General features: G+C 36.4%; 1 pseudogene; it reads left to right on the top strand.

The window, feature by feature from the left end:
- Positions 1-830: 830 nt before the first annotated feature.
- LOC149567700 (beta-fructofuranosidase, insoluble isoenzyme CWINV4-like) lies at positions 831-21,695 on the top strand (annotated as a pseudogene).
- The last annotated feature ends 3,445 nt before the right edge of the window (positions 21,696-25,140 follow it).

Raw genomic sequence — 25,140 nt, 5'->3', positions numbered from 1 at the left:
ATAGATTTTAATCAAATCCTGGAGTTGGGAATAAGATAATAGACAGGTATGTGAAATGTGGTAACATACAAAAAGAACATAAAATGTTTGACAAAATATGTCAACCTAACATGGTCACGTAGATTACAATCAATGTAGGATATGCACACAATGGGTTTTTTTGAAAGGGATTTGGAGCTTCTTAAAAAAGTACAATTGTAAGATACAAAATGTGACTCTGTAACCTTTTCTAGCATCATCCCTATCTTAATCCTATATCCAAATAATGGAGCACATTATGTCTTTGTGCAAAAATGGGAGATGCAACTAGATTGATCCTATATCCTATATCTTAATCCTATATCCAAATAAAAGAGCTACCTAGATGCAACTAGATTAAAATTTGTAAAATGGTCCATTATTTTGATATAGGGTTAAGATTGCCCACAAACATATAAGAGTATGCAAAGTTGTAAATTTATCTTGCAACATGAAGACAATGGATATATTAATCTTTTAGCTATTCATTGTTTTTTGGTTGGTTAAAATGATTAGAGATCTTCTACTTTTCTTTTGGTTCCTCAAATTCTTTTACAAATGAGCTAAATAACTTTGAAGTTCAATCTTTTATATAGTTGGTGCTTTGGGTGTTTTAGTCTGATTGTTTTTCTCTATTTGATCTTTTCAAATTCTGTCATTGGATTGTAAACTCCAAACAAATCCAAATGGTGATTTTATTTGTTCATCTTCATTGGTTTGGTAATTTCATTTTGAAGTTTTGATTTGTGTAAATGGCTCATCTAAAATTGAAAAGAGAATGAATATAACATCCAATGTTTTTTACTGGGCCCATGTTCTACAAATGTTTGTACCATTTGTTTTACCAGTACAATCCTTAGGGGGCAGTATGGGCCAACATTATGTGGGGGCATGGTGTGCCGAAGGATTTGATCAATTGGAAGCCATTATACTTTGCAATCATTCCAAGTGAATGGTATGACATAAAAGGTTGTTGGTCTGGCTCTGCTATGCTTTTGTCTAGAGAAAAGCTAGTGATTCTTTACACAGGATGGGACAACTCCTCTAGATAGGTTCAAAACATGGTTATTCCTAAAGACCCATCTAATCCATACTTAAAAGAATGGGTAAAGATCCCTAAAAATCCCATCATTGTTCCAGAGAAAAGACTCAGTGGGAGCTCTTTCAGATATCCAACCACTAGATGGCTTGGAAAAGATGGAAGGTGGAGAATTACTATGGGAAACAAGGAAGATCGACATCTTAATGGAAAGAATCTTCTTTACACAACAAAAGATTTTTTTTCACTGGACCAAAAAGAAGCACCCTCTCCATTCCTCTAAGAAGATAGGAATGTGGGAGTGCTCTAATTTTTATCCTATTTCTCCATTGGGAAAAATGCATGGTCTTGATACTTCTGATACTGGGCCTAAGATCAAACATGTCTTGAAGGCATCCCTCAATGAAACAAGATTTGAGTATTATACAATTGAGACTTACTTCACCAACATTGATAGGTATGTTCTAGACAATACAAGTGTTGAAAAAAAAATGGACTAAGATATGATTATGGAAAATTCTATGCATCCAAAACATTTTTTCATAGTCATAAGAATAGAAGGGTCTTATGGGAATGGATCAATGAGTTGGACAACATTCAAGATGATATTGCAAAGGGGTGGTCTAGTGTTCAGGTAAGTTTTGACCCAAATTTTTACTTCTATATATTTATGTAGTCTTATTACCTAGAAACTAATTGTATTGAATTTGTTTTGATGACTTTTAGTCTTTTAGGTATTCATTATTTTTTTGTTGGAATATACTATGTACATGTAAATTTGTTTAGTTGTCATTTGGTTGATTCTCTATTTATTTTTTGTTGGTTCATTTTTATTTAAAATTGATGAAAAATTGTAGTAATGTAAAAATGAATATGGTTCCTCATCTTATACTATTTTCACATTAATATCTTGTGGAGATTTTTTTTTTTGGAATGTACAAGGTTTTCATAAGTGACCCAATATCTGATTGTTTTGCAAGAAGAAGTGATAGTGATTCAAAAGAATTTTTGAAGATGAAAGTGACAAGGATGTGAATCAAAAGAAACCCATGGTATGATGATGGATTGAAAAGTTTCCATTTGGGACGGTATTATTCTATTTTTTTATTCTAGCTTATAGCTCATTTAAGACCTTCTTGATGAAAGGTTGAGACTGCTAGCAAGAAGAGGACTTTGTTGGAGTCATCTACAAAACCTAAAATTATTGCTGATAAAAAGGCAAGGACAACAGTAACTGGTGAAGCACAAAAGTTAGGTCAGTGCTTAAATACTTTCTCATTAACAATGTGTTGATATTTTGAAAACTAATTCGATATTGAAACTTGTCTTAAATTATGAAATTGGTAACATGACTAGAGGGAAGTTTCAATTATTTGAAAGAAAATGGCTTACACTCAATTAATAAAAAATCTAAGTGAAGATGAAATTATTTTAGACTAAATTCTAATTGATATGGGTGATCAACCTTATTTTTGTGTACTTGGTTACCTTCTACATCACTATTCTCTAGCAGATTTCAATTTCATGGAGCATTTAAGGAATTTGTTAGATTTCTCCAATGTTAATGACTGAGTAAGTAGTTATAATTCCGACTGAATTATATTATAGGTTTTAGAATTTTTAAACAATCTTATGTATTATTCCATATGGATGATGGCTTTTCCTTTGTGCTTGGTTAAAACATGGGGAACACACTAGTGGTTTTTCTGTCTATAATTGATATGAAATAGAAAAACAATGAGGATTTGTGTGTTTATTGTTGTTCCTGTTATGTTTAGTTTTTATGATGAAAAAGAATTTCAAATGAGGGACCCATAGTGGATACATTTACATCTTTTTCTACCTTAGTCACTGATTAATTATTTTTAAACATATATGCACTTGAAGTACAAATATTTTCAACCAAGAAAGATAAATATGGAAGCAAATAATAGAGCTTTAACACTGTCACATTGTTAAGCAATTAAGATTCATGAAGGCATCTACTAAGCTTGCTTCTATTCATATATTTGTCTCCAAAGATTCAAGGGAATGATGGGATGTCATATCTTTTTTGGTTTGAACTTGTTGCAACACAAGACAAATGGTAACCTATCTAAGGGTTTCACTTTGGCTTGATTAAATCATTTTGCTGAGCTTACTACACTGATCTAAGGATATTCAAATGAACTCAAAATCTTTGTTGTTGTCATGTGTATAAATGGAATGTATTATATATATAGTTTTCTTCTAGTGCTTGAGATTGACTCCACTAGTACATACATTTGGTAAACAATTTTTTTTTGCATTCGTACACTAATCAATTGAAATTGTAGAAGCTACTGTGAACTTGGGAATATTTGACTCAGCTTAGTCTTTATTGTAGTCATATCCTTCTAAGCTAGAAGAAGTAGCCAACAATTTATTTCCTCCTAGGGCTATACATGTAACAATTAAAGAGGATGCAATGCTACCCCTAATTGTTGGACATTGAAGAATTTCCTAGTCCATATCCCTTAAATAAACAATGTTGACAAATTTGAGATTAGAAACCTTATTCAACACACTTTCACTTCTTTTTTTTTTCTCCAGCTTCTACATTAGCACTCACATAGGGGATAGGAGTCCACAATGAAGATGAAGATTGTTGGTATGTGGTGCAAGTTAATTAGTGAGGGGGAGTTCTTAAACCATATTGTGTGATCAACAAATATGAAGTGCCTCACACCGTTGTAAGTATTTAAATATTCTTAGCTTCTTTGAGGCATTCTATAAAATAGTTCACATGCCTTACCTATGATTTGACATTTTGCATCCATCCTCCACTCTATCATCTGGCTGATGATGGATAATAGAGAATGATTCTAGGATTATATAGAGTAATTTTGGGCATTAGAATTTGACCAATACTTGGTAGAAAACTTCCAGGAATTGGTCAACATTTTGACCAATGCTTGGTCAAAAAATTCCAAGAATTGGTTGAAAGTTTGACCAATGTGGGAATATGCTATTGTTAATTTTGCATGCATGTCTCATGGAGCAATACCAAATTAGGCATGGAAAATCTTCCTCGTATCATCCATAGGCCAATGGATAGGTTGAAGTGACAAATAGAGAGTTGGAAAATGTACTCACTAAAATAGTGTCCTTGCATAGGAAAGATTGGGTGGCTCAACTTCCTAAAGCCTTATGGGCATACAGAATAGCATGGAAATCTACTATTGGGTTTATGCCTTTTGAGCTCCTATATGGGAAGACAATTGTCATGCCCATTGAATTTGAACATAAAACTCTATAGATAGCTTTGGAACTTGGTATTACTCTTCTTGTAGCACAATAGGATCACTTTTTGCATCTCAATGAGTTGGACAAATGGTGAAAGTTAGCCCTTCACAACACAGAAATAATTCAGAGCTAGAGGAAGTAGTGGCATGAAAGATTCATTAAAGATAGAGGGTTCTCTATTTGTGATTGGGTGCTCCTATATGACTCCAGATATTAGCACCACCAAGGGAAATTTAAGACTAGATGACTTGGTCCATATGAAATTGTCTCAATTTTTAACAATGGAGCAGTTTAATTGTCAACAATTGATCTGGTCAAATTCAAACTCCTGGTTAATGGACATCGCTTAAAGCTATATCACAAACTAGAAACCCAAGAGAAATATCTTCAACAGTTCAACACAACAAAAACATCCCTTCCTATAGCCACTGTACACCTACAACTTGTTGAATTTATTTGAAGGCCTTCATAATAAAATTTTGCATTTTATGTGAAATCCATTTCTTTTTCTGCCTCACTCCATCTCATCTTCTTGGCTTTCCATTACCACTCCACTTCACTAATTTCTATAGTACGATACTACTTGTAGCACACTTCCTATCACATATCAGGTTGGTTACACTTGACCCTTCTACATTTATTTAATTTATTATTTGTTTAGAAAAGTGTGTTATTTCAATTTTTAGAATTTGCAATCTCTAAGGTTTGGTGGAACCCAATCTCTAATAATTTGGGGGGAGGAAAAATTGAAAACATAAATCAAAATCATAAGTTGATCTTAATTTGGCATGTAGGATGTACGGAGGAAGGTCACCTCAGTGATGAGTTGGTGGCCCTTTGTACTTCCATGGTGTGTGAAAAATAATTGAAAAACAATCAGCCATTAAATTATGATTTCATAAAGTACATAACCCCTCATTAATATGGCATATGTTTTGAGCATGATCTTTATCCTCATTATGTTTTGGTGATTAAAATGCCATCATGAAGTACTAAAGAATATGATGTTCGAAGTGCTTAGAAGTGCTGAATTTTTTTTTTTTTCCCATACGCCATTATTAAACTAAAAATCCCTATAGCTATTTTTGCTCAAATTTTTAATCACCCACAATGAATTCATCAGCTATAGCATTCTTCAAAGGATAATATGGGTGGAGGATCTCAATGGCATGAACTAGCGGATCACAAAGTCCTGTTGGAAAACCCAGTAACATGTAGTTTGTTTCAATAGTAGGGTTGGTTAGCTTACTGCCTGAGCCTCAAGAAATTTCATTAAGAAATTACGTTGCAATTTCATAATACGCTACAGGATGGATATGCAACCATCAAGGGTGTCCAGATAGAATCTATAGAATAGCTGGTGGAAGAGGTTACTGGTCTACCTACAAATGGGGAACAATGTATAGAAGATATGGATGCATGAGCTGCAAAGGCACAATTCACAGTCCATGGAGACCCTTGGCTAGAGGAAAACAAGAAGCAAGTGTTAGATTGTGGTGACTGATCAGGAAATTACTGTACATACTTCATAAATAGTGGGATTACGGATTGTAATCAAGTTGTAATCACTGGATTGTAATAAGATCGAACTTGCTGTTTGGTGGACGTAGCCCAGGGATTGGGTGAACCACGTTAAATCTTGGTGCCTTGTGTTCATCTCTGTGTGTTCTATTATTTTCTGTTATTGGTTATATTTGCATGTAGTTTTTTATTTCTGTTTGTGGTTTATCCTAACAAGTGGTATCAGAGCAAGGTTGTCTTTCAATTATCCTCTACAGGAAAGTCTCACGGTTAAGTGGGAGTCTCACAGTTGAGTGGGAGCAATGGCAGATGAGGGTAAGTTGAGGGTTGACAGGTTTAATGGGCAGAACTTTCAGTTATGGAAGATGCAAATGGAAGACTATTTATATCAGAAGGATTTATGGAAGTCGTTGGAAGGAAAAGCCAAGAATCAAGGAACTATGTCAGAGGCTGAATGGGATCTTTTGGACAGAAAGGCACTCGGAAGCATTCGGTTATGCTTGGCACCATCAGTGGCATTTAATATTACAAAAGCAAAGACGACAGAAGATTTGATGAAAACCCTAGCGACACTGTATGAAAAGCCCTCCGCTTCAAATAAGGTATTTCTCATGAAGCATTTATTTAATATGAAAATGGCAGAAGGTGGATCTATTGCAGATCATTTAAATGAGTTTAATACTATTACTAGTCAATTATCTTCTGTGGGTATCAATTTTGATGAAGAAATTAGGGCTCTCTTGATTTTGTGTTCTTTGCCTGAAAGCTGGAATGGCTTGGTAATGGTAGTGAGTAATTTTGTTCCTGGATCTAGTACCCTAAAATATGATGATGTGATCGGTGTTACTTTAAGTGAGGAAACTCATAGAAAATCCTTAGGTGGATCTACATTAGGAAGTGCTTTAAATGCACAAAGCAGGGGCAGAATGACTGAAAGAGGAAGTAACTCTGGAAATCATGGGAAATCAAGAGGAAAGTCAAAGGGGAGGAGGTCTCAATCGAGAGGACCAAATGATTGCTGCTACTGTGGGAAACCAGGGCACAAAAAGAAAGATTGTTGGAATCGAAAGAAAAATGAAGGAGATAAATCAGATGGAGACAAGGAGGCAAATGTGGTAAGTAACAAATCCGAAGAGCATGCTTTGCTTCTGTCTTTAGAGAGTGTTGATGATTCATGGGTTTTAGATTCTGGTGCTTCATTTCATGCTACACCTCATAGAGGTTATTTCATTGATTATGTCCAAGGGGATTTTGGGCTTGTTTATTTGGGGGATAATGAACCCTGTCAGATTGTTGGAAAGGGAAAAATTAAGATTAAGTTGCAGAATGGGAATCATTGGCTACTACATGAGGTAAGACATGTTCCAAAACTAAGTAGAAATTTAATTTCAGCAGGGCAACTCGGTGATGAGGGTTGTGTAGTTACTTTTAATGATAAAAATTGGAAGGTTTCAAAAGGTTCCCTTGTAGTAGCAAAAGGTGTGAAAGTAGGTACCTTATATCTTTGTATAGGTCATATTGTTCCTTCTACTTTGATTGTTTCAGAGAAAAATGAATATTCAGGAACAATTACTATAGTTGAGCAGGGAGAACAAGTAGCTGCTGTAGATTCTGATACAGTGTTGTGGCACAATAGACTTGGGCACATGAGTGAGAAAGCTATGAAAGTACTTCATTCAAAGAAAGTTTTACCAGGTCTGAAATGTGTGAATATGGATTTCTGTGAAAGTTGTGTGTATGGAAAACAAAAGAGAGTGAGTTTTGTAAAGACTGGGAAGGAAAACAAAAAGGAGAAATTAGAACTTGTGCATACAGATGTATGGGGACCGGCTCAGGTATCTTCCCTTGGTGGCTCTCATTATTATGTTACATTTATTGATGACACAACTAGAAAAGTATGGGTTTGTTTCCTTAGATAGAAATCTAATGTATTTCAAACTTTTAAGAAATGGAAATGCTTGGTTGAAAATGAGACTGGTAAGAAATTAAAATGTCTCAGATCTGATAATGGCGGTGAGTATTGCAGTCATGAATTTGAAGATTATTGCTCCACTAATGGTATTTGTAGACAAAAAACTATTCCAAGGACTCCACAAGAAAATGGAGTTGTTGAACGCATGAACAGGACTATAATGGAGTGTGCAAGGAGCATGAGGTTGCATGCTGGGTTGCCTTTACACATGTGGGCGGAGGCTATCAATACTGCAGTATATTTGATTAATAGAGGTCCCTCTACTCCTTTGGGCTGTGGTATTCCAGAGGAAGCATGGACTGGTAAGAAGGTGAGTTATTCGTTTCTCAAGACCTTCGGTTGTGAAGATTTTTCTCATATAGACTCTGAAAATAGAACCAAGCTAGAAGCTAAATCAAAGAAATGTGTCTTTGTTGGATATGGCATTAATGAATTTGGTTATAGGCTTTGGGATTTTGAAAATCTTAAAATTATTAGAAGTCAGGATGTCATATTCAATGAGAAAGTGTTGTACAAAGATCTGTTGCAGCAACATGAGAAGAAAGAAGATGATTATGTAGTGCTGGATGATACTCCAAAAGCTGATGTTCCAGCCATTCCTCATGATGTGCAACAACTGCAACAACAAATACCACACACACCAGTGAATGTTAGATGGTCAACAAGGCAAATTAGACCTCCACAAAGGTTTTCTCCCTCTTTGTATTCTATTTTACTTACTGATGCTGGTGAACCTGAAAGTTATGATGAAGTTGTACAGGTGGATACTAAGATTCAGTGGGAGTCTGCAATGAAAGATGAAATGGACTCTTTGCTAAAAAATAAGACATGGGATTTGTGCAAGTTGCCTGCAGGTAAAAAGGCTTTACAGAATAAATGGGTTTACAGGTTGAAAGAAGAGGAAGGAGGTAAGAAAAGATTTAAGGCCAAGTTAGTTGTAAAAGGATTTGCACAGAAAAAGGGAATTGATTTTGATGAGATATTTTCTCCTGTTGTTAAAATGACTTCTATTCGTACTGTTTTAAGTCTTGTGGCTACTGAAGATTTGCATTTAGAGCAGATGGATGTTAAAATAGCCTTTCTTCATGGTGATTTGGATGAAGAAATATATATGGCTCAGCCACAGGGTTTTGAGGTCAACGGTAAGGAGAACTTAGTGTGCAAATTGAAGAAAAGTTTATATGGCTTGAAGCAAGCACCTCGGCAATGGTATCTGAAATTTGACAGTTTTATGCATGAGCATGGATATAATAGGTGTCATTCAGATTACTATGTTTATTTTAAGAGGTTGGATGATGATAGCTACATTATTTTATGTTTATATGTTGATGATATGCTTGTAGCTGGGTCTAACATGGATCATATTAAGGGGCTAAAATGCCAATTAGCACATGCATTTGCTATGAAGGATTTTGGGGCAACAAAAAAAATCCTTGGTATGAAGATTTGCAGAGATAGGAAGAACAGAACATTGATGCTATCTCAAGCTGATTATGTTGAGAAGGTGTTGCAACATTTCTCTATGGAGAATGCTAAAGCTATCAGCACACCTTTACCTGGTCATTTGAAATTGACTAAGGAGATGTGTCCCAAGACACAGGAAGAGAAGGATAAGATGTCCAAGGTACCCTATGCTTTAGCTATAGGAAGTTTGATGTATGCTATGGTATGCACTAGGCTAGATATTGCACATGCAGTGGGAGTCATTAGTAGGTATATGAGTCATCCAGGATTTGAGCATTGGAATGCTGTCAAGTGGATTCTCAGTTATTTGAGAGGAACATGCAATAAGTGTTTACACTTTGGGGGCTCTACTACTGATGTACAGGGCTATGTTGACTCAGATTTGGCTGGGGATATTGATACTAGGTGGAGTACTACAGGTTATGTCTTTACTGTTGGTGGGGCAGCCGTGAGCTGGGTTTCTAGGTTACAGAAGATTAATGCTCTCTCCACTACAGAGGCAGAGTATGTTGCTGCTACAGAGGCAGCCAAAGAGATGATATGGCTTCAGTTCTTCTTGGAAGAATTGGGACATCCTCAGAAGGATAATTATTTGTTCACAAATAGTCAGAGTGCCATTCATCTTGCTAAGAATTCAGCTCTGCATTCTAAGACCAAACACATACAGTTGCAGTACCATTTCATTCGGTCAGTTTTGGAGGATGGACAGTTAAAGCTGGTGAAGATACATACCAATGACAATCCAGCAGATATGTTGAAAAAGGTTGTAACAAGGGAGAAGCTGAACTCCTCTTCAGTTTTGTTTGGTCTTTTAAACTGAACATGAATAAAAGAATAGTAGAGTCCAGGATGGTTTGATCCAGTGGGAGCCCCATGTGGTAGTGGTATTGCTACAGGATCAGTCTCCAAGTGGGAGATTGTTGTTTAGTGTGGAGCCTGATTATTCCCCAAGTGGGAGATTGTTAGATTGTGGTGACTGATCAGGAAAGTACTGTACATACTTCATATTAGCTGAAAAAAAAAAAATTTGGGCAGTAGCCGACATGGTAGCCGACATATGGCTGACATGTTATAACCCTAAAGTGGTTTAATACTTGTATAAAAGGGCTTAGGGTTGGGTATTTTTCATATGTTGTGATACAAAATTGGTTCTTGCGGCGGTATTGAGCTGTAAGGGATTACGGATTGTAATTAGGTTGTAATCACTGGATTGTAATAAGATCGGACTTGCTGTTTGGTGGACGTAGCCCAGGGATTGGGTGAACCACGTTAAATCTTGGTGCCTTGTGTTCATCTCTGTGTGTTCTATTATTTTTTGTTATTGGTTATATTTGCATGTAGTTTTTTATTTCTGTCTGTGGTTTATCCTAACAGCAAGGTACATTACGGTTATCTCTTCCCCTTCAATTTATTTAACCTATTGAGTTTACCATAAGTTATTTTACCTATGAAGGGCGTTATACCTATTTACACACTGTTCATTTCAAGATTTTGAGTGGTTTGTAGCATGGTGACTATCTTGTAAATCTCCCTAGTTTCTGTTACAATATTGTCAAAAGGAAAGCTACCAATGTGCAACAAGGTAAATCCTAGTTGGTATCCCACCATTGCTTAATAAGAACCATAATTAAAAGGGAATTGATTAAGTAGCATCTAGGGACATGGGATGATTTTATAAAACTCAAAATAGTGGGACCCCAAAGGGGTGGGCCTAAAGGGTAGGGAATGGGGACAAGAGGGAAAATTGTTTTAGGAATCAGAAAGGTAGTATATAAAATAGTTCAAGAAGTGTTAACTTCTGTGTCCACACCAAAGATTATGAAAAAAAGAACTCCACCTTCAAAGGCTTCAACCTCTTAAAGGAGAAAATCACATATAGATATCGTAGGGAAAGGTTTGGAGGAAGCACCTCTAGTGCCATAGGAAAGTGTACCTAACCTTAATAAAGGTAAACAAACAATCTCTACCCCACAATGAGTTACCAGACTATCCGGAGTAATCCTCAATACTGAATCTCCCATTCCACCTATTGATTTAGAATCTCCAATGCATATGCTTGCACAATCTCTAGAGCATGTAATCCATACTCCTTAACATGGAAATGTTCCTGAGAAAGCTTATCCAAAGCCAGATAGCCCTAACATTAGCTTTGTTAATATTAATAGTGACTTAGACTCTTCAAGAAAATGATGTCGAGTTTTGAACAATAGGCATGAGAAACCAAAAATTTGCCACCAGAAGAGTTTACATCATTTTCACAGGAAATAGTCCAAGAAATTCTTGAGACATTTCAAACTAATAAGGCTATGGTGCTATATACTATAGCCATTGTGTCTTCAGAAAATATACCTTCAGAAAACATGCCTTCAAAAAATATAGCTTCAAAAAATGTGCCTTCAAAAAAAGTTGATAGTCTTGTTGTTCATCACCCCTTTGAAAATGGCAGCCCTATTGCTTATCACCATTCTGAAGACAATAGCCTTATTGTTCATCATCACACACCACCAGACATTTCTACTCCATTAATAGTCAGTGTTAGTTTGTACCAATAGTTTCAATGGGAAAAGGAAAATTGGGACTTGGAGAGGAAATAATTGCTCAAAACTGTAAAGATAAAAGCACAAAAAATTGAAGAAAAAGATAGTGAAATCATAGTCCTATAGCAATGTGTCACAAAGGTGACAGAGCTCATTCTAGATCTTATGAACTGTAGGTCACCATCTCCAGTTTATACATTGTTCTTAAAGGAGAAAATGATTCATTTTCAATCGTCTCGAATTGCCTGAGGGTTAAATCCTTCTTTGCACACTCCCCATAATTTTTATGTAGCATTCAAATAAGTCCCAGTGGCTCTGCAGAATCTCCTCTATGAGCTATATGTCCATGACCTTGTTGTTCTTGATGATAGGGATTGGAATTAACTGTTATATGTGGGGGATGTATAATTTTGAGCGATCATATCATGGATGCAGAATGAGATCAGTCGAGAGAATTAGACCACCCCTTATAGGGAAAAAGAAATGTTGGAACCACTATACATTTGGCCTCAGGTACAAAAAATATTCATAGGGTTTTCTTTGATTGGCTCTCTGTTAATAATAATAAAAGTGGTGCTGCTAAAATTTACCCTGGCATTTCTAGATTGGGAACAACATTATTCTAAAATTGCTCCTAATGCCATAAGGGCTTCTACTCAAAGATGGGTCCCATTGTCAGAAGATCTAAAAACAAGGGAATTGCACTCTCCTCAAAATTTGGAGGCTATTAGCAAGATGCCTAGGTATATGATGCTAGGCAGAGATCAAAAGAATTATTGGGTTCCTCTTCATTTCCAACCACCAATACTCTTGCATCCTATGCTTAGAAAGCCTGATTCTTTTGCTAGTTATAATATGGCCATTGAAGATTAGAAATGGGAAAGGTTAAAATAGAATCATGGATTTAACTACATGGTGAATGAATTAGGTGAAAAGATCACTAATGATCTTAGGTTATGGATGAGAATTAGAAATTTATAAATGTTGAAGGGACCAGCATTAGGTTGGTTGGGGGGGAAAATGATGACATGAAGAAATAGATGTCTTTTTGACCCTTTTTGTGAACATTTGTTTATAACATGTTGAACCTTATCATCCTTTAAGTATAGTATTTTGTACTTTTTGATGTATAAGATATGAACATATGGCATAGAAATGATAATCAAAATTATGTCTAAAAAGGGTTCATTTTGTTGATAAAAATCTTTCTTCATGAATTTTTGGCATGGGTAGATCTTCTTGCAGCTGAAGAGATTGCAAAGATTGTTAATTAAATTTTAATGCTTTTTATTTATAAATTAATAAATATAAATAAATGCTTATAGGAAGTCTTTTGTGCATTTAATGATGACCACATGTATCAAGCCAAGTCAAGATTGGTCAAAATAGCTCAAGCAAAGGACTAACACTGTGGAATTGCAAGTATTAAAGGAGATGCGTCATGGCACCGTTGCAACTGTAAACTTAGTAAAAAAACTAGAAGGGGCTTATTTAAGTGAAATAATAAGGGACCTATTTAGTGGCATAGAAAGGGGACATGTTCCAATAGAATGAGAGGGACCTGATGAAGCGGTTGAGCAAGAAAGCAAGCATCTAGGTGATCAATTAAACATGCAAGGAATTGTTACACAGTACCTAGATTCTTGGAAGTTATTAAAGTCAGATAGCAGATAAAATCTAGCATCTGTTATGCTCTATATTTATGGGAATTTAAGGAGATACCTAATGTTTTTATGTTGCATGCTTGCATGAATCTTGAGTTATAATGAACTATCCTTTATGAGGAAGTCATGATTGTAGGAATATGTTATTCCATTTCTTTTAAATAAGACCTTGTCTGTATCTAAAAGGTCAAGTAGAAAATAGATTGATAGATATATCAGACATTCTATTTTTCAAGAAAGTCTAACAATGTCTATTTGAATGAATACATGAGTTTACTGAGTTTCTACACTTCTGTCTAAGTTAATCTTTTCTTTATTCTTCCATGGGGGCCCACGGGGAAGGTGAAGTTTACTTTAGCAATTAGGATTAGACTCAGTTTTCTAAGTTAAGTTTAGAATTGTTGTTCCTACAGCCACTAGAAATAGAACCAGTTACTATTCCTGCAGCAGTAGGTGTACAGATGTATGGTTAAGTAATTAGAAGTTTCCTTCCAAGCATTCAATAGTTGTCTTTCTTTCTAATAAAATATATTTCCTTAATGGTTATTTTATTCAAGGTAGTAGTGACTTTTAGAAGAGGTTAGAGGATATACTTTACAAACATCATCTCAAGTTCATGCTCCCAGATTGATATTTAATGAAGATTAGCATAGTACTTTGGTAGTAAAGGATGTCTAATCCTTCAACTAAAAAGGTGTTATATTGGTTAGACATTTTTGGCACTGTTGTTGGGGATGGTGTCATTCTATTATTCACTATCGAGTCACCTAGTTAGTTTCATTCTTTAGTATTTTGCATGCATAGGAGAAGAGACCACCTTGGAAGATTTCTTCCTAACTTCAATTAGGAAGATCCCTTTCATCCTAATCCTGAAGAAGAAGAAAGAGAAGAAGAAGATGAACTATTTGAGAACGTGTTTGCATAAGCACCTAATCAAGTACAATCACCAACCACATCTGAAGAATCCTTCCATTTAAATGATCTTTTTACTTAGCCAGAATATCAAGATAATCCATTAGCTCTAGTCATTTATCAACCACCACTAGGAAACCCACAAATGGAAATTTCTCAACCTACCTTTCCCTTTCCAATCCCCACTCAGTAGAGTAATCAAAATCTAAAAAATATACCCTCAGTTTCCTTGCCAAAGTTCTATGGTCTTATTACTAAAGAGCTAGAAATCTTTCTCTTCAAGTTTGACATTCTTTACCGAAGTTATGATTACACCGCAAATGCTCATAAACTAAATTTTTTTCTATCAACTCTCAAAGAAGCTACCTTAAGATGGTTTATGAGTCTAGGTACCAATGTTGTGACAGATTGGCCAACTATGAGTAACTTGTTCCTTACTAAATATAAGGAATATTTTAGGGGCCATGACTTAAAAGGAGATGACATTTTCAAAATGTCACAGAAGGAGGATGAAACTTTGGAGGACTATGTTACACAATTCATGTTCAACTTGTAGCATAACACGCAACATCAGTTGAACAAGGAGTATCTTTATCACCAGTTAGGAGTGCAATAGTAACAAATATACCTACAAGATCCATCTCTACTCCTACTGTTAGATCTCAGCCTAGATTGCCATCAGCACATATCAATAGATCACTTGTCTATATGGCGCAGCCTAGAGCTCATGCTTTTTCCACCTTTAATGGTGGAAGTCCTCTTTTATTGTCCCAAAGACATGACATACCAATAGCTACACTCAAAATTATACTAGAATTTACTGGTGAAACTTCTATCTCTCCATTAGAACACATTCAAGAAGTTGCAAATGTATGCAATATCCATGGTATTATAGAAGATGATCTTGTAGTTAGGCTTCTAGCCTCATCCTTGAAAGGAAAAGCACTACAATGGTATAGAGGTTTGGCTCATGGTTCTATAGCAGATTGGGATGGATTAGGAGTAGGACTGTGCAAACACTTTGAGGACAAAAGTGACCATTTGTCACTTTTAGAATAGTTGACTACTATAAAAAGAGCCCCCCATGAATGTATGAGTGATTTCAACTATAGATTCCAAAAGACATGGGATAGAATACCTACTTTAGTAAGGCCTACACTTGGTAATGCCTTCTTGCATTACCTCAGAGTTTTTAATAGTGACATTGCCACTACAATCCAAACTATGGGAGGAGATACCTTTCCTAATGTTTATGACATAGCAATAAAGTTAGAAAACATACTAATACAAGGAGGTAAGCTAGCTCCAAGGCCTCCTATGCCTTTCTTCCCTGACGTTCCAAATCACCAACCAACAATGGCTCCTCTTCCCACAACTTCTACATCACAATCCCTTGCTCTAGTCCCTCAAACTTCCATATCTTCAAATGGAATAGATTAAATCAAGGAGATGATGCAATCTATGATGCTAAACATAGATAAAAGATTGTAGGGCCAAGGGAAGAAGCTAGAGGATAGCTTCTCTATGATGCAAAAAGAGAGCAACAAGGTGGTGACTTTAGAGAGATAGCAAGCTCAAGGTAGTAAGGCTCATCAATTGCAATATCAAACTCTAAATAGTGGTAGGCCTCCAAATCATAATCATAGGAACAATTCTTTTGATCAGAATAGGTAGAATAGCCATGCTTCAACCTCAAATGTAAGCCAAAGTAGGGCCATAGTTCCTCAAAACAACATGGCCCAAAATTAGGATTTTTGTCCTTCATGTAACTAATCCTATGCCTATTTCATGTGTCAAAAGGCTAAATCTTATTTTTCTTTGACCATCCAAGAGCCTGCAACAAGACAATCATATAACGAGGACCAATTTAAAGATGCCTCATATATGCAAGGACAAGGCAATTGCTCCTTTATGAATCATCAAGTGGAGGAACATTGTAATGTAAACTAGGATTCCATTGCTCACAACACTAGGAACAAAAGAAGAGTTATTGAAGATGCTACCCCTCCTCCTCCCAATCATGCCTCAACTTCAAATGCAATACCTCATGAACAAGTAGTAAATGATCAATCAAATACCTTCCAACAAAAAAGGAAAAATAATGGTAGAAAGGATGTAAGTGATCCTAAAGTTGTTCCATCTCCTACAAATGTAGCTCCCAAGGCTTCTACCAAACTACCTATCATGCCAAAGTACCCAAGCATGGAAAGTGCCACAAGCCTAGTACAACCATAAAAGGAGGTAGAAACAAGTAAAAAGGTTAGACCCCCTCCATTTTATGTTTCTCTAATTATAGGGGGTAAACTAGTCCATAATTGCATGATTGATTTAGGGACTAGTAGTTTAGTGATGCCTAGGTGTGTTGTTGATGCCTTGAAAATGAAATATGACCCCAATGTTAAGGATGTATTACAGTTGGATGGTAGTACTATCAAGACTATAGGGATTCTTAGGAATGTGGAAATGGTCCTACATGCATGCTCTGGTTGTACTATAACTCAGGATATATCTGTTGCTGAAGTCAAGCCACATTTTTCCATCTATTAGTCAAGAGACTTCATTGCCCAAATAGGTGGTTGAATTCTTATAATTGGTCATATATGTCTTTTAGAACAAGATATGGTACCAAACCTTCAATCAAAGTAGAGCCTCAAGCCCTCCATCATACTAAACCCTACACCCCTAATCTCATCAACATGAATTGCACTATCCTAGAAATGGATGAGAATGACATAATGAATGAGCCTACCACTTCCCTAGCAGAGATACGTAATTTTCTCTTAGATGAATGGGCTAATGCATATCAATTTGATCCTATGTCAAAAACCCTTGAGACAGGTCTCAATACATATTGTATATTAGAGAAAGATGCTCTAGTTCCCAATCTTGTGGAGACTAAAGAAGATGTGAGTGGGATATGGAGTATGTACTTTGATGGCTCAAGGAATAAGAATGTATCAGGGGCTAGTGTGATGTTGATTTCTCCTACACAAGTATGGTACTACTTCTCCTTTAGGCTCCAGTTCAGTTGCACTAACAATGTGGCCGAGTATGAATCCTTGGTTCAGGGTCTCCTACTTGCTCAGAAAAGAGGAATTCAAGCTTTAAGTGTATATGGAGATAGTGAGTTGGTGGTTAATCAAGTGATAAATTAGAATATCAACAAGAACGATTTGCTTAAGTCTTATAAACATAGGGTATGGGATCTTCTTGAGGGTTTCAGTGCATTTAATATTCAAAGCATCCCTAGAAAAGAAAATAGATATGCTAATAGGCTTGCAGCAATAGGTGCATCTCATGATGTGCCAGGGAATTTTGAGAAGAATAAGAAGCAAAAAATCAAAATGGTAGTAAGGCCTACCATCCTTGACAACAACATCCATTGGCAAGTGTTTGAATCTAATGAACAAATTGTAAGCTTCTTGCAGAATGAAGCAGAACTTTCAAATAGAAACCAATCAAGACTGCAAGATAAATATGGTGATCAAATCATTAATCTCAGTTCCAATAAATTTCCTAAGGGTCTCATTACCTTAGAGAGTGTTTTCAATCCTGATGACCAAGCGAGAGGTACAATCATGAACCTAGCTTCTGATGAAGATGATCATATCCTAGTCATGGTTGCTAATGGAAAATCTTTAAACATGGGGAAGGTATGTTCTAAGATTGAGCAGGAAAGTTTTATTCATCTATGTCAAGAATTTAATGATGTATTTGCATGGACGTATGATGATTTAAAGGGTTTTGACCCAAGGTTGTTTCAGCATACCATAGATTTAATTGATAATGTAAAACTAGTAAGACAAAAATAGAGGCCAATGAATCCCAAAATTGAACCCTTAATGAGAAAGGATCTATCCAAATTAATTGAGGCCAATATAATTTTCCCCATCAAGCACTCATCATGGGTAGCAAACCTTGTCCCTGTTAGGAAGAAGAATGGAGAAATTAGATTGTGTGTGGACTTTAGGGACCTGAACCAAGCTTCCCTTAAAGATCACCATCCTCTCCCTTCCATGGAGTAGATTTTGTCCAATGTCAGTGCTTCAAAGAGGTTTTCATTTCTTGATGGATTTTCTGGCTATAATCAAGTGTTGGTCAAAAAGTTTGATAGGTACAAGACTACATTTACTACCAAATGGGGTACCTATGCTTATTGTAAGATGTCATTTGTGCTAACCAATATAGGTGCTACATTTTAGAAGGCAATGGAGATGGCCTTCAAAAATGTGATTGGAAAGTTTGTATTAGTTTACTTAGATGATAGCACAATATATTCAAAGAATGTAGAAGACCATTTTGATCATTTAAGACAAGTGTTCTTAAGGTGTAGAGAGTTTGGCGTATCCCTTAACCTAAGCAAGTGTGTCTTTGCTACCAATCAAGAAAAATTATTAGGACACATTATATCTAAGGATGGTTTAACCATTGATCTAGAAAGAACAAAAGCAATACTTGCTTTCCCTCTTCCTAAACATAAGAAAGAGTTGCAAAGTTTCCTTGGTAGGATAAATTTTGTGAGAAGATTTATCCCTAATCTTGCTACCATGATAAAACCCCTTACGACTATGCTCAAGAAAATTATGGTCTTTGCATGGACCAAGGAAGGGAAGGAAAGTTTTGAAGAGATCAAGGTAGCCATAGCCTCAACCCCTACTCTCATTAATCCAAATTTTGAAAAGGATTTCTTCCTTTATAACCTTGGTGGTGAGTCAAGCATTTTCGCTTTCTTGACTCAAAAAAATGATAAAGGTGAAGAGCAGCCCATAGCCTTCTTTAGTGAAGGGCTTAAAGAGTATGAAGACAAATATAGCTATGTAGAGAAGTAAGCCCTTGTAATCATCAGAGCTTTAAAGAAATTTAGACACCTCCTATCTCATAATAAGATTCATTTGTTAGTACCCCATGTGAGTGTGAAGGATTTCCTTTTGAGCAAAGATATTAGTGAGAAGAGATCTAGTTGGATTACTAAAGTAATGGAATATGATGTTGACATCTAGATCACCAAGCTAGTAAGAGGGAAGGGGTTGTGTAAATAGATGATATCGTATCAAGAACTAGATGAGGAAGTCGCTATGATACTAACAGAACAACAAGAGACAAGAAATGATGACCCAAGGACTTGGATGGATGATATGAAGAATTTCTTATTAGGCAATGGATACCCTCAAGGATTAGATAGAACTAAAAGGAGATAGTATATATTATAGTCAATTCCTTATGTCATAGTTGATGGTATCCTTTTTAGGAAAGATTTTAATGGAGCCCTATTAAGATGCATTGACATAGACCAAGCTGAAAGAATGATCAAAGAGCTTCATGATGGTTCTGATGGTGGTCACTTCTTAGCAAGGACAACTGCAATGAAGATCATGAGGGCTGGTTACTACTGGTCATCCTTGTTCTACGATTGTCATAGGTATGTGAGGAAGTGTGAAAAATGTGCCTTCTTCTCTGGTAAGAAAAATTTGTAGCTCTTCCTCTTCATCCCATTCAGGTGGACCAGCCTTTGCTCAATGGGGATTGGATTTCATAGGCCCTATCAATCCTTCTTCTAGTTTTGGTCACAAATGGATTTTAGCTGCTATAGATTACTTCACCAAATGGATAGAGGCAATTGCATTGAAGAACATCACATAATATTTAGTTTTTGAGTTCCTTGATGGAATTGTGACTAGGTTTGGTGCCCTTTCAACCATTATTTCAAATAATACAAAATATTTTGTGGGAGCTCAGATTTGTGCATGGGCAGTTGACCATAATATCTACTTGAGCACATCCTCAAACTACTATCCTCAAGGCAATGGTTTGGCTAAGTCATCCAACAAAAACTTGATTAACATTATAAAAAGAACTATAGATGATAATCAAAGGTGTTGGCATCAAAAGTGTCAATAGAATAACACCTAAGAGGTCAATAGAAAATTTTCCATCTATGTTGGTATAAGGCAGAGAAGCAAGGCTTTCAATTTCATTAGAATTCCCATCCCTAGAACTAGCTCATCAGCTAGAGCTAATTGAAGATGATGCCATGACAATGAGAATGGCAGAGCTGATGGAGCTAGAAGAGATAATAGGTCAGACCATGCAGACCCTAGAAACACATCAGTAGCAGGTGAAAGGGAGCTTTGACAAGAAGGCTAGGGTCAAAATCCTTAGAGAAGGTGATTTGGTTTTGAAATGGGATGTGGACAAGACAAAACTAGGAAGACACTTATAATTTGATGCACTATGGAGTGGTCCCTATGTGATTGCTAGTTGTAGGCAGGCTAATGCTTTTCAATTAAGCAAGCTTGGTGGTGAAATTTTACCTATCCCAATCAATGGGATTTACCTCAAACCATGTTTCTGACAGGGGTTGAGGTCTCATGTGCATAGGTAGCTTAGTTTTCTTCCATTGGTTTCTAGCTTTCCAAGAAGTGCATGAGCATATGTGTTTTGCTGAGTTATAGAGGAGGAGAGATAGAGCTTTCAATGTTTCTCTCCCATAGATGTAGGGTTAGGGTTTCATAGTGCACTGATCCAAATCTTTTACGACTCTATGGACCGATGGATGCATAAGGTCATTAGTCATACACATAGCTAGCTTGCATCCCCTCTAAGTCACCAAAATGTTACCTATTTTGCCCCCCTACCAAAAAATTTGAATTCAAACATTTGAGCCCACCCAATGGTCGCTTCCCATCTTTAATATTATTTAAATTCCTTGGAAATGATTAAAAATTATGGTATTTCTTTTATTTGTTTCCACTAGCCCACAACTTTTCATGTTGTTAGATCTTTCATGATCTATGGTGGGTGCTTTCTCGCATTCTCAAGATGCGCTACCTTTACATAATGTGGGGAAGCCCCTTTGTGATGCGTGGCAGGTGAGGAAAATGTTCTTGTGTGGGTTGTAGAAAGGAAGAAATGTCAATCCAGTTGGCATTTTGGTTGGTGCTCATTTTCTCGCATTCTGTCTTTTTTCAGACCTCCTAAAAATGCAGGCAAGCACCTTGGTGACACATGTCCTAATGATGTCACGGAGGATATTCACGTAGGTTCAAATAACATGAGTTATGTACACTGTCTGATGCAATGAGATTGAGGGCTAGCACTTCCTCGCATTATGGAGGTGCAAGGATGTTAAGTAATGCGGGCAAGCACCTTGTTGCTACATGTCCTTGTGGGGTTAGGTTATTGTGAAGCTGCAAGGTGATGCCAAGGTGGTGTCAGGTCAGGCTGAGTCAGGTGTTGAGTGGTTCATGGGCCCAAAAACTTTAAGGGGGCAAGTGCAATATGATAAGATCTTTCATGATCGTTGATCTCATGGAGATCAACAATCAGCACTTTCCTACATTCTAGAGATGTGAGGAAGTTAAACAATGTGGAGAAGCACCTAAAGGACACGTGTCCTTGCAAGCTTGGGGAGATAATGCTACAATTAGCATTAGCAGTTAAGGCTGACAGTTATGAGACTGTCGTAGTCAGAGTTGGGAAGGTGGCATAGTTAGTTATGAAGACCTTGTGAGGTGGTAGAAAATTAAAAGGCTATTGGCCCACATTGCCCATTTGGGTTGTAAGACTTAGTTGACCTACCGATTTTGCTGACTGATGAGCCAGAAATGAAGGAAATTGATTTTTCTTGCATGATTTGATCCTTATGATCAATTCCAACCACCCTCAAATGAATTTTGAACCCAATAAATAGCCGAAGAACACTCTATCACCTCAGTTTATCTAGCTACTTGGTCAGAATGGTTTAATGGTGTCATTTCTGTCAGGGCCCTATTTCAACAAAATCCCAAGTTTCATTATATCTGAATCTATAACCAGATCATATTTTCTCTAGATCTTTATCAGGATTAATGGTAGTGATTGTGGAGTAACTTTAGTTAGAGAACATCTCAATTATGCCTAAGCTATAAAGGTAATTTTTGTAGATTTTGTATTGGTTGAGTCTTCATATTACTCTGCAATTTCATTGTAAATCCCCTTTGCCTCTAAACTATATGACATCCTTATCTCCTTTAGCCATTGACGTGAAGTGCAAGAACTATTTTCCTCTCGTTGGTTTATTGTAGATATCTACAATCTTGCATGATTGTATCTCTTTTGGCCTATGAATGGTATATAAGTGAATTATCTCTTTCCAAGTGTCATTCATTTGGGTTTTTTGATCTGCATGTGATTGTTAGATTAAAGCAAGTCTGGATGTGTATATCTTTTGGTGTCATGATGGTTCAATAGTGCATGTATGGGTAGAGATTGGTTTGAACACTCTATTTTTGGTGCATCACCCCCCTTAGATTAGAATAGGTATATTTTCTTCTATGCATTCCTTCTCCCTTTTTCTCTCCAAGAGTAGTTAGGTGCACCCTAATAGTAAAGGAAGCTAGCCTTCTTTGAAGACTCAACCTCACAGTTCAAGTCCCACAGCTTGGAGGTTGTTTCCATGTTTCACAAGGTTTTCCTTAGGTAAAAACTTTTGACAAGGGTGCAAACCTTTGTGACAACACATACAACTTGAGACATGTTCTGAAGAAGCTTGTGTTTTAGAAAATATTCAGCCATTACCTTGTAAACACCACTATTATAAGTCTACACAACTTCTACACAAGCTCCTACCACATGAAATAGACTAACCACCCATTGCTCAAATTTCAATGGCTAAAAAAGTAGATAAAATAGCAATTTCCCCATGAAGAAAGCTAAACGTGAGTAAATCCTTATCTCAAGCACAATAAAATGACATCTTGTAGCTATTACAAAAACACCAAGATGCTTTTGCCTGGGATATACAGATATGAAAGGTTTAGACCCCGCACTCTATACTCATAGGATCTATATAAGTACTAATTTCAAACCTATAAGAAAACCTCAGCATAGGATAAACCCAATGAGATATTGTTAAAAATGAACTACAAAAGTTACTCAATGTTGGCTTTATATATCCTATTTTAGACAGTCAATGGGTTTCACCATTGGTTATTGTTTCAAAGAAGGGGGGAAAATGGTGAATTTGCATAGATTATAGAGAACTCAACTCAACTACCAAGAAGGATCATTTCCCACTGCTATTTGTAGATTAGGTTCTTGTCAATCTTGTAGGAAAGAAGTACTTTTCCTTTTTGGATGAGTTTAGTAGATACAATCAAATCCAAATAGCACTAGAGGATGAGAACAAGACCACATTCACATGTCCATGGGGAAGTTTTGGTTATTCTGTCCTACCATTTGGTTTGTGCACTACACCTGCAACTTTCCAAAGAGTAGTTATTAGTATTTGTTTTGATATATCTACAGACTACTTGGAGGTGTATATGGACAACTTCACCATGTATGGGCAGACCTTTGAAGAAGCCAAAGAAAACTTGCAAAAGGTTTTGCAAAGATGTAAAGACTACAACTTGTCCTTAAACAGTGACAAGTGTTTCATGATGATGCAAGAAGGTGTGATGTTGGGACACTTTATTTCCCCAAAGGAATTGAAGTAGATCCAACAAAGATAGAGGTTATATGCACATTGGTTGTTCTAGCTAAGTTGAAAGATGTCAAGAGTTTTCTAGGACATGCATGGTACTATTGGTATTTTATCAAGGACTTTAGTAAAATTGCAACCCCTCTGTATAAGTTGCTTCAAGAAGATGCAGAGTTCATATGGAATTTTGATTGCACAAAAGCCTTCCTGCACAAAGTTTTAGAAAATATTCTTCCATTACCTTATGAACCCCACTATTCTGAGTCTGCACAGCTTCGACACTCACTCCTACCACATGAAATAGACTCACCACTAATTGCTTAGATTTCAACGGCTGAAAAAGTGGATAAAATAGAAATTTCCCTAGGGAGAGAACTAAACATGAGTAGATCCTTATCTTAGGCACAAAAAAATGACATCCTACAACTGTTACAAAAACACCAAGATGCTTTTTCCTGGGAATGTACAAATATGAAAGGTTTAGACCCTGCACTCTATACTCATAGGATCTATATAAGTCTTGATTGCAAACCTATAAGACAACCTCAGCATAGGATAAACCTAGCATTACAAGATATTATCAACTATCAACTACAAAAGTTACTCAATGCTAGCTTTATATATCCTATTTTAGACAGTCAATGGGTTTCACCATTGGTTATTGTTCCAAAGAAGGGGGGAAAATGGCAAGTTTGCATAGATTATAGAGAAGTCAACTTAGCTACCAAGAAGGATCATTTCCCACTGCCATTTGTAGATCAAGTTCTCGATAATCTTGTAGGAAAGAAGTACTTTTCCTTCTTGGATGGGTTCAGCAGCTACAATCAAATCCAAATAGCACTAGAGGATCAAGACAAGACCACATTCACATGTCTATGGGGAACTCTTGCTTATTCTATCTTATCATTTGGTTTTTGCAATGCACTTGCAACTTTCCAAAGAGTTCTTATTAGTACTTTTTTTGATATATCTGCAGACTACTTGGAGGTCTATATGGACAACTTCACCACATATGGGCAGACCTTTGAAGAAGCCAAAGAAAACTTGGAAAAGGTTTTGCAAAGATGTAAAGACTACAACTTGTCCCTAAATAGTGAAAAGTGTTTCATGGTGATGCAGGAAGGTGTGGTGTTGGGACACTTTATTTCCCTCAAAGGAATTGAAGTAGATCCAACAAAGATAGAGATTATATGCACATTGGTCATACCAGCTAAGTTGAAAGATGTCAAGAGTTTTCTAGGAAATGCAAGGTACTATCAGCATTTTATCAAGGACTTCAATCAAATTAC

This window comes from Cupressus sempervirens, chromosome 3 (genome assembly GCF_028749045.1).
Source record: "Cupressus sempervirens isolate cs-2001-9-10 chromosome 3, ASM2874904v1, whole genome shotgun sequence".
NCBI lineage: Eukaryota > Viridiplantae > Streptophyta > Pinopsida > Cupressales > Cupressaceae > Cupressus > Cupressus sempervirens.
This window is presented reverse-complemented; position numbering and strand designations above follow the sequence as displayed.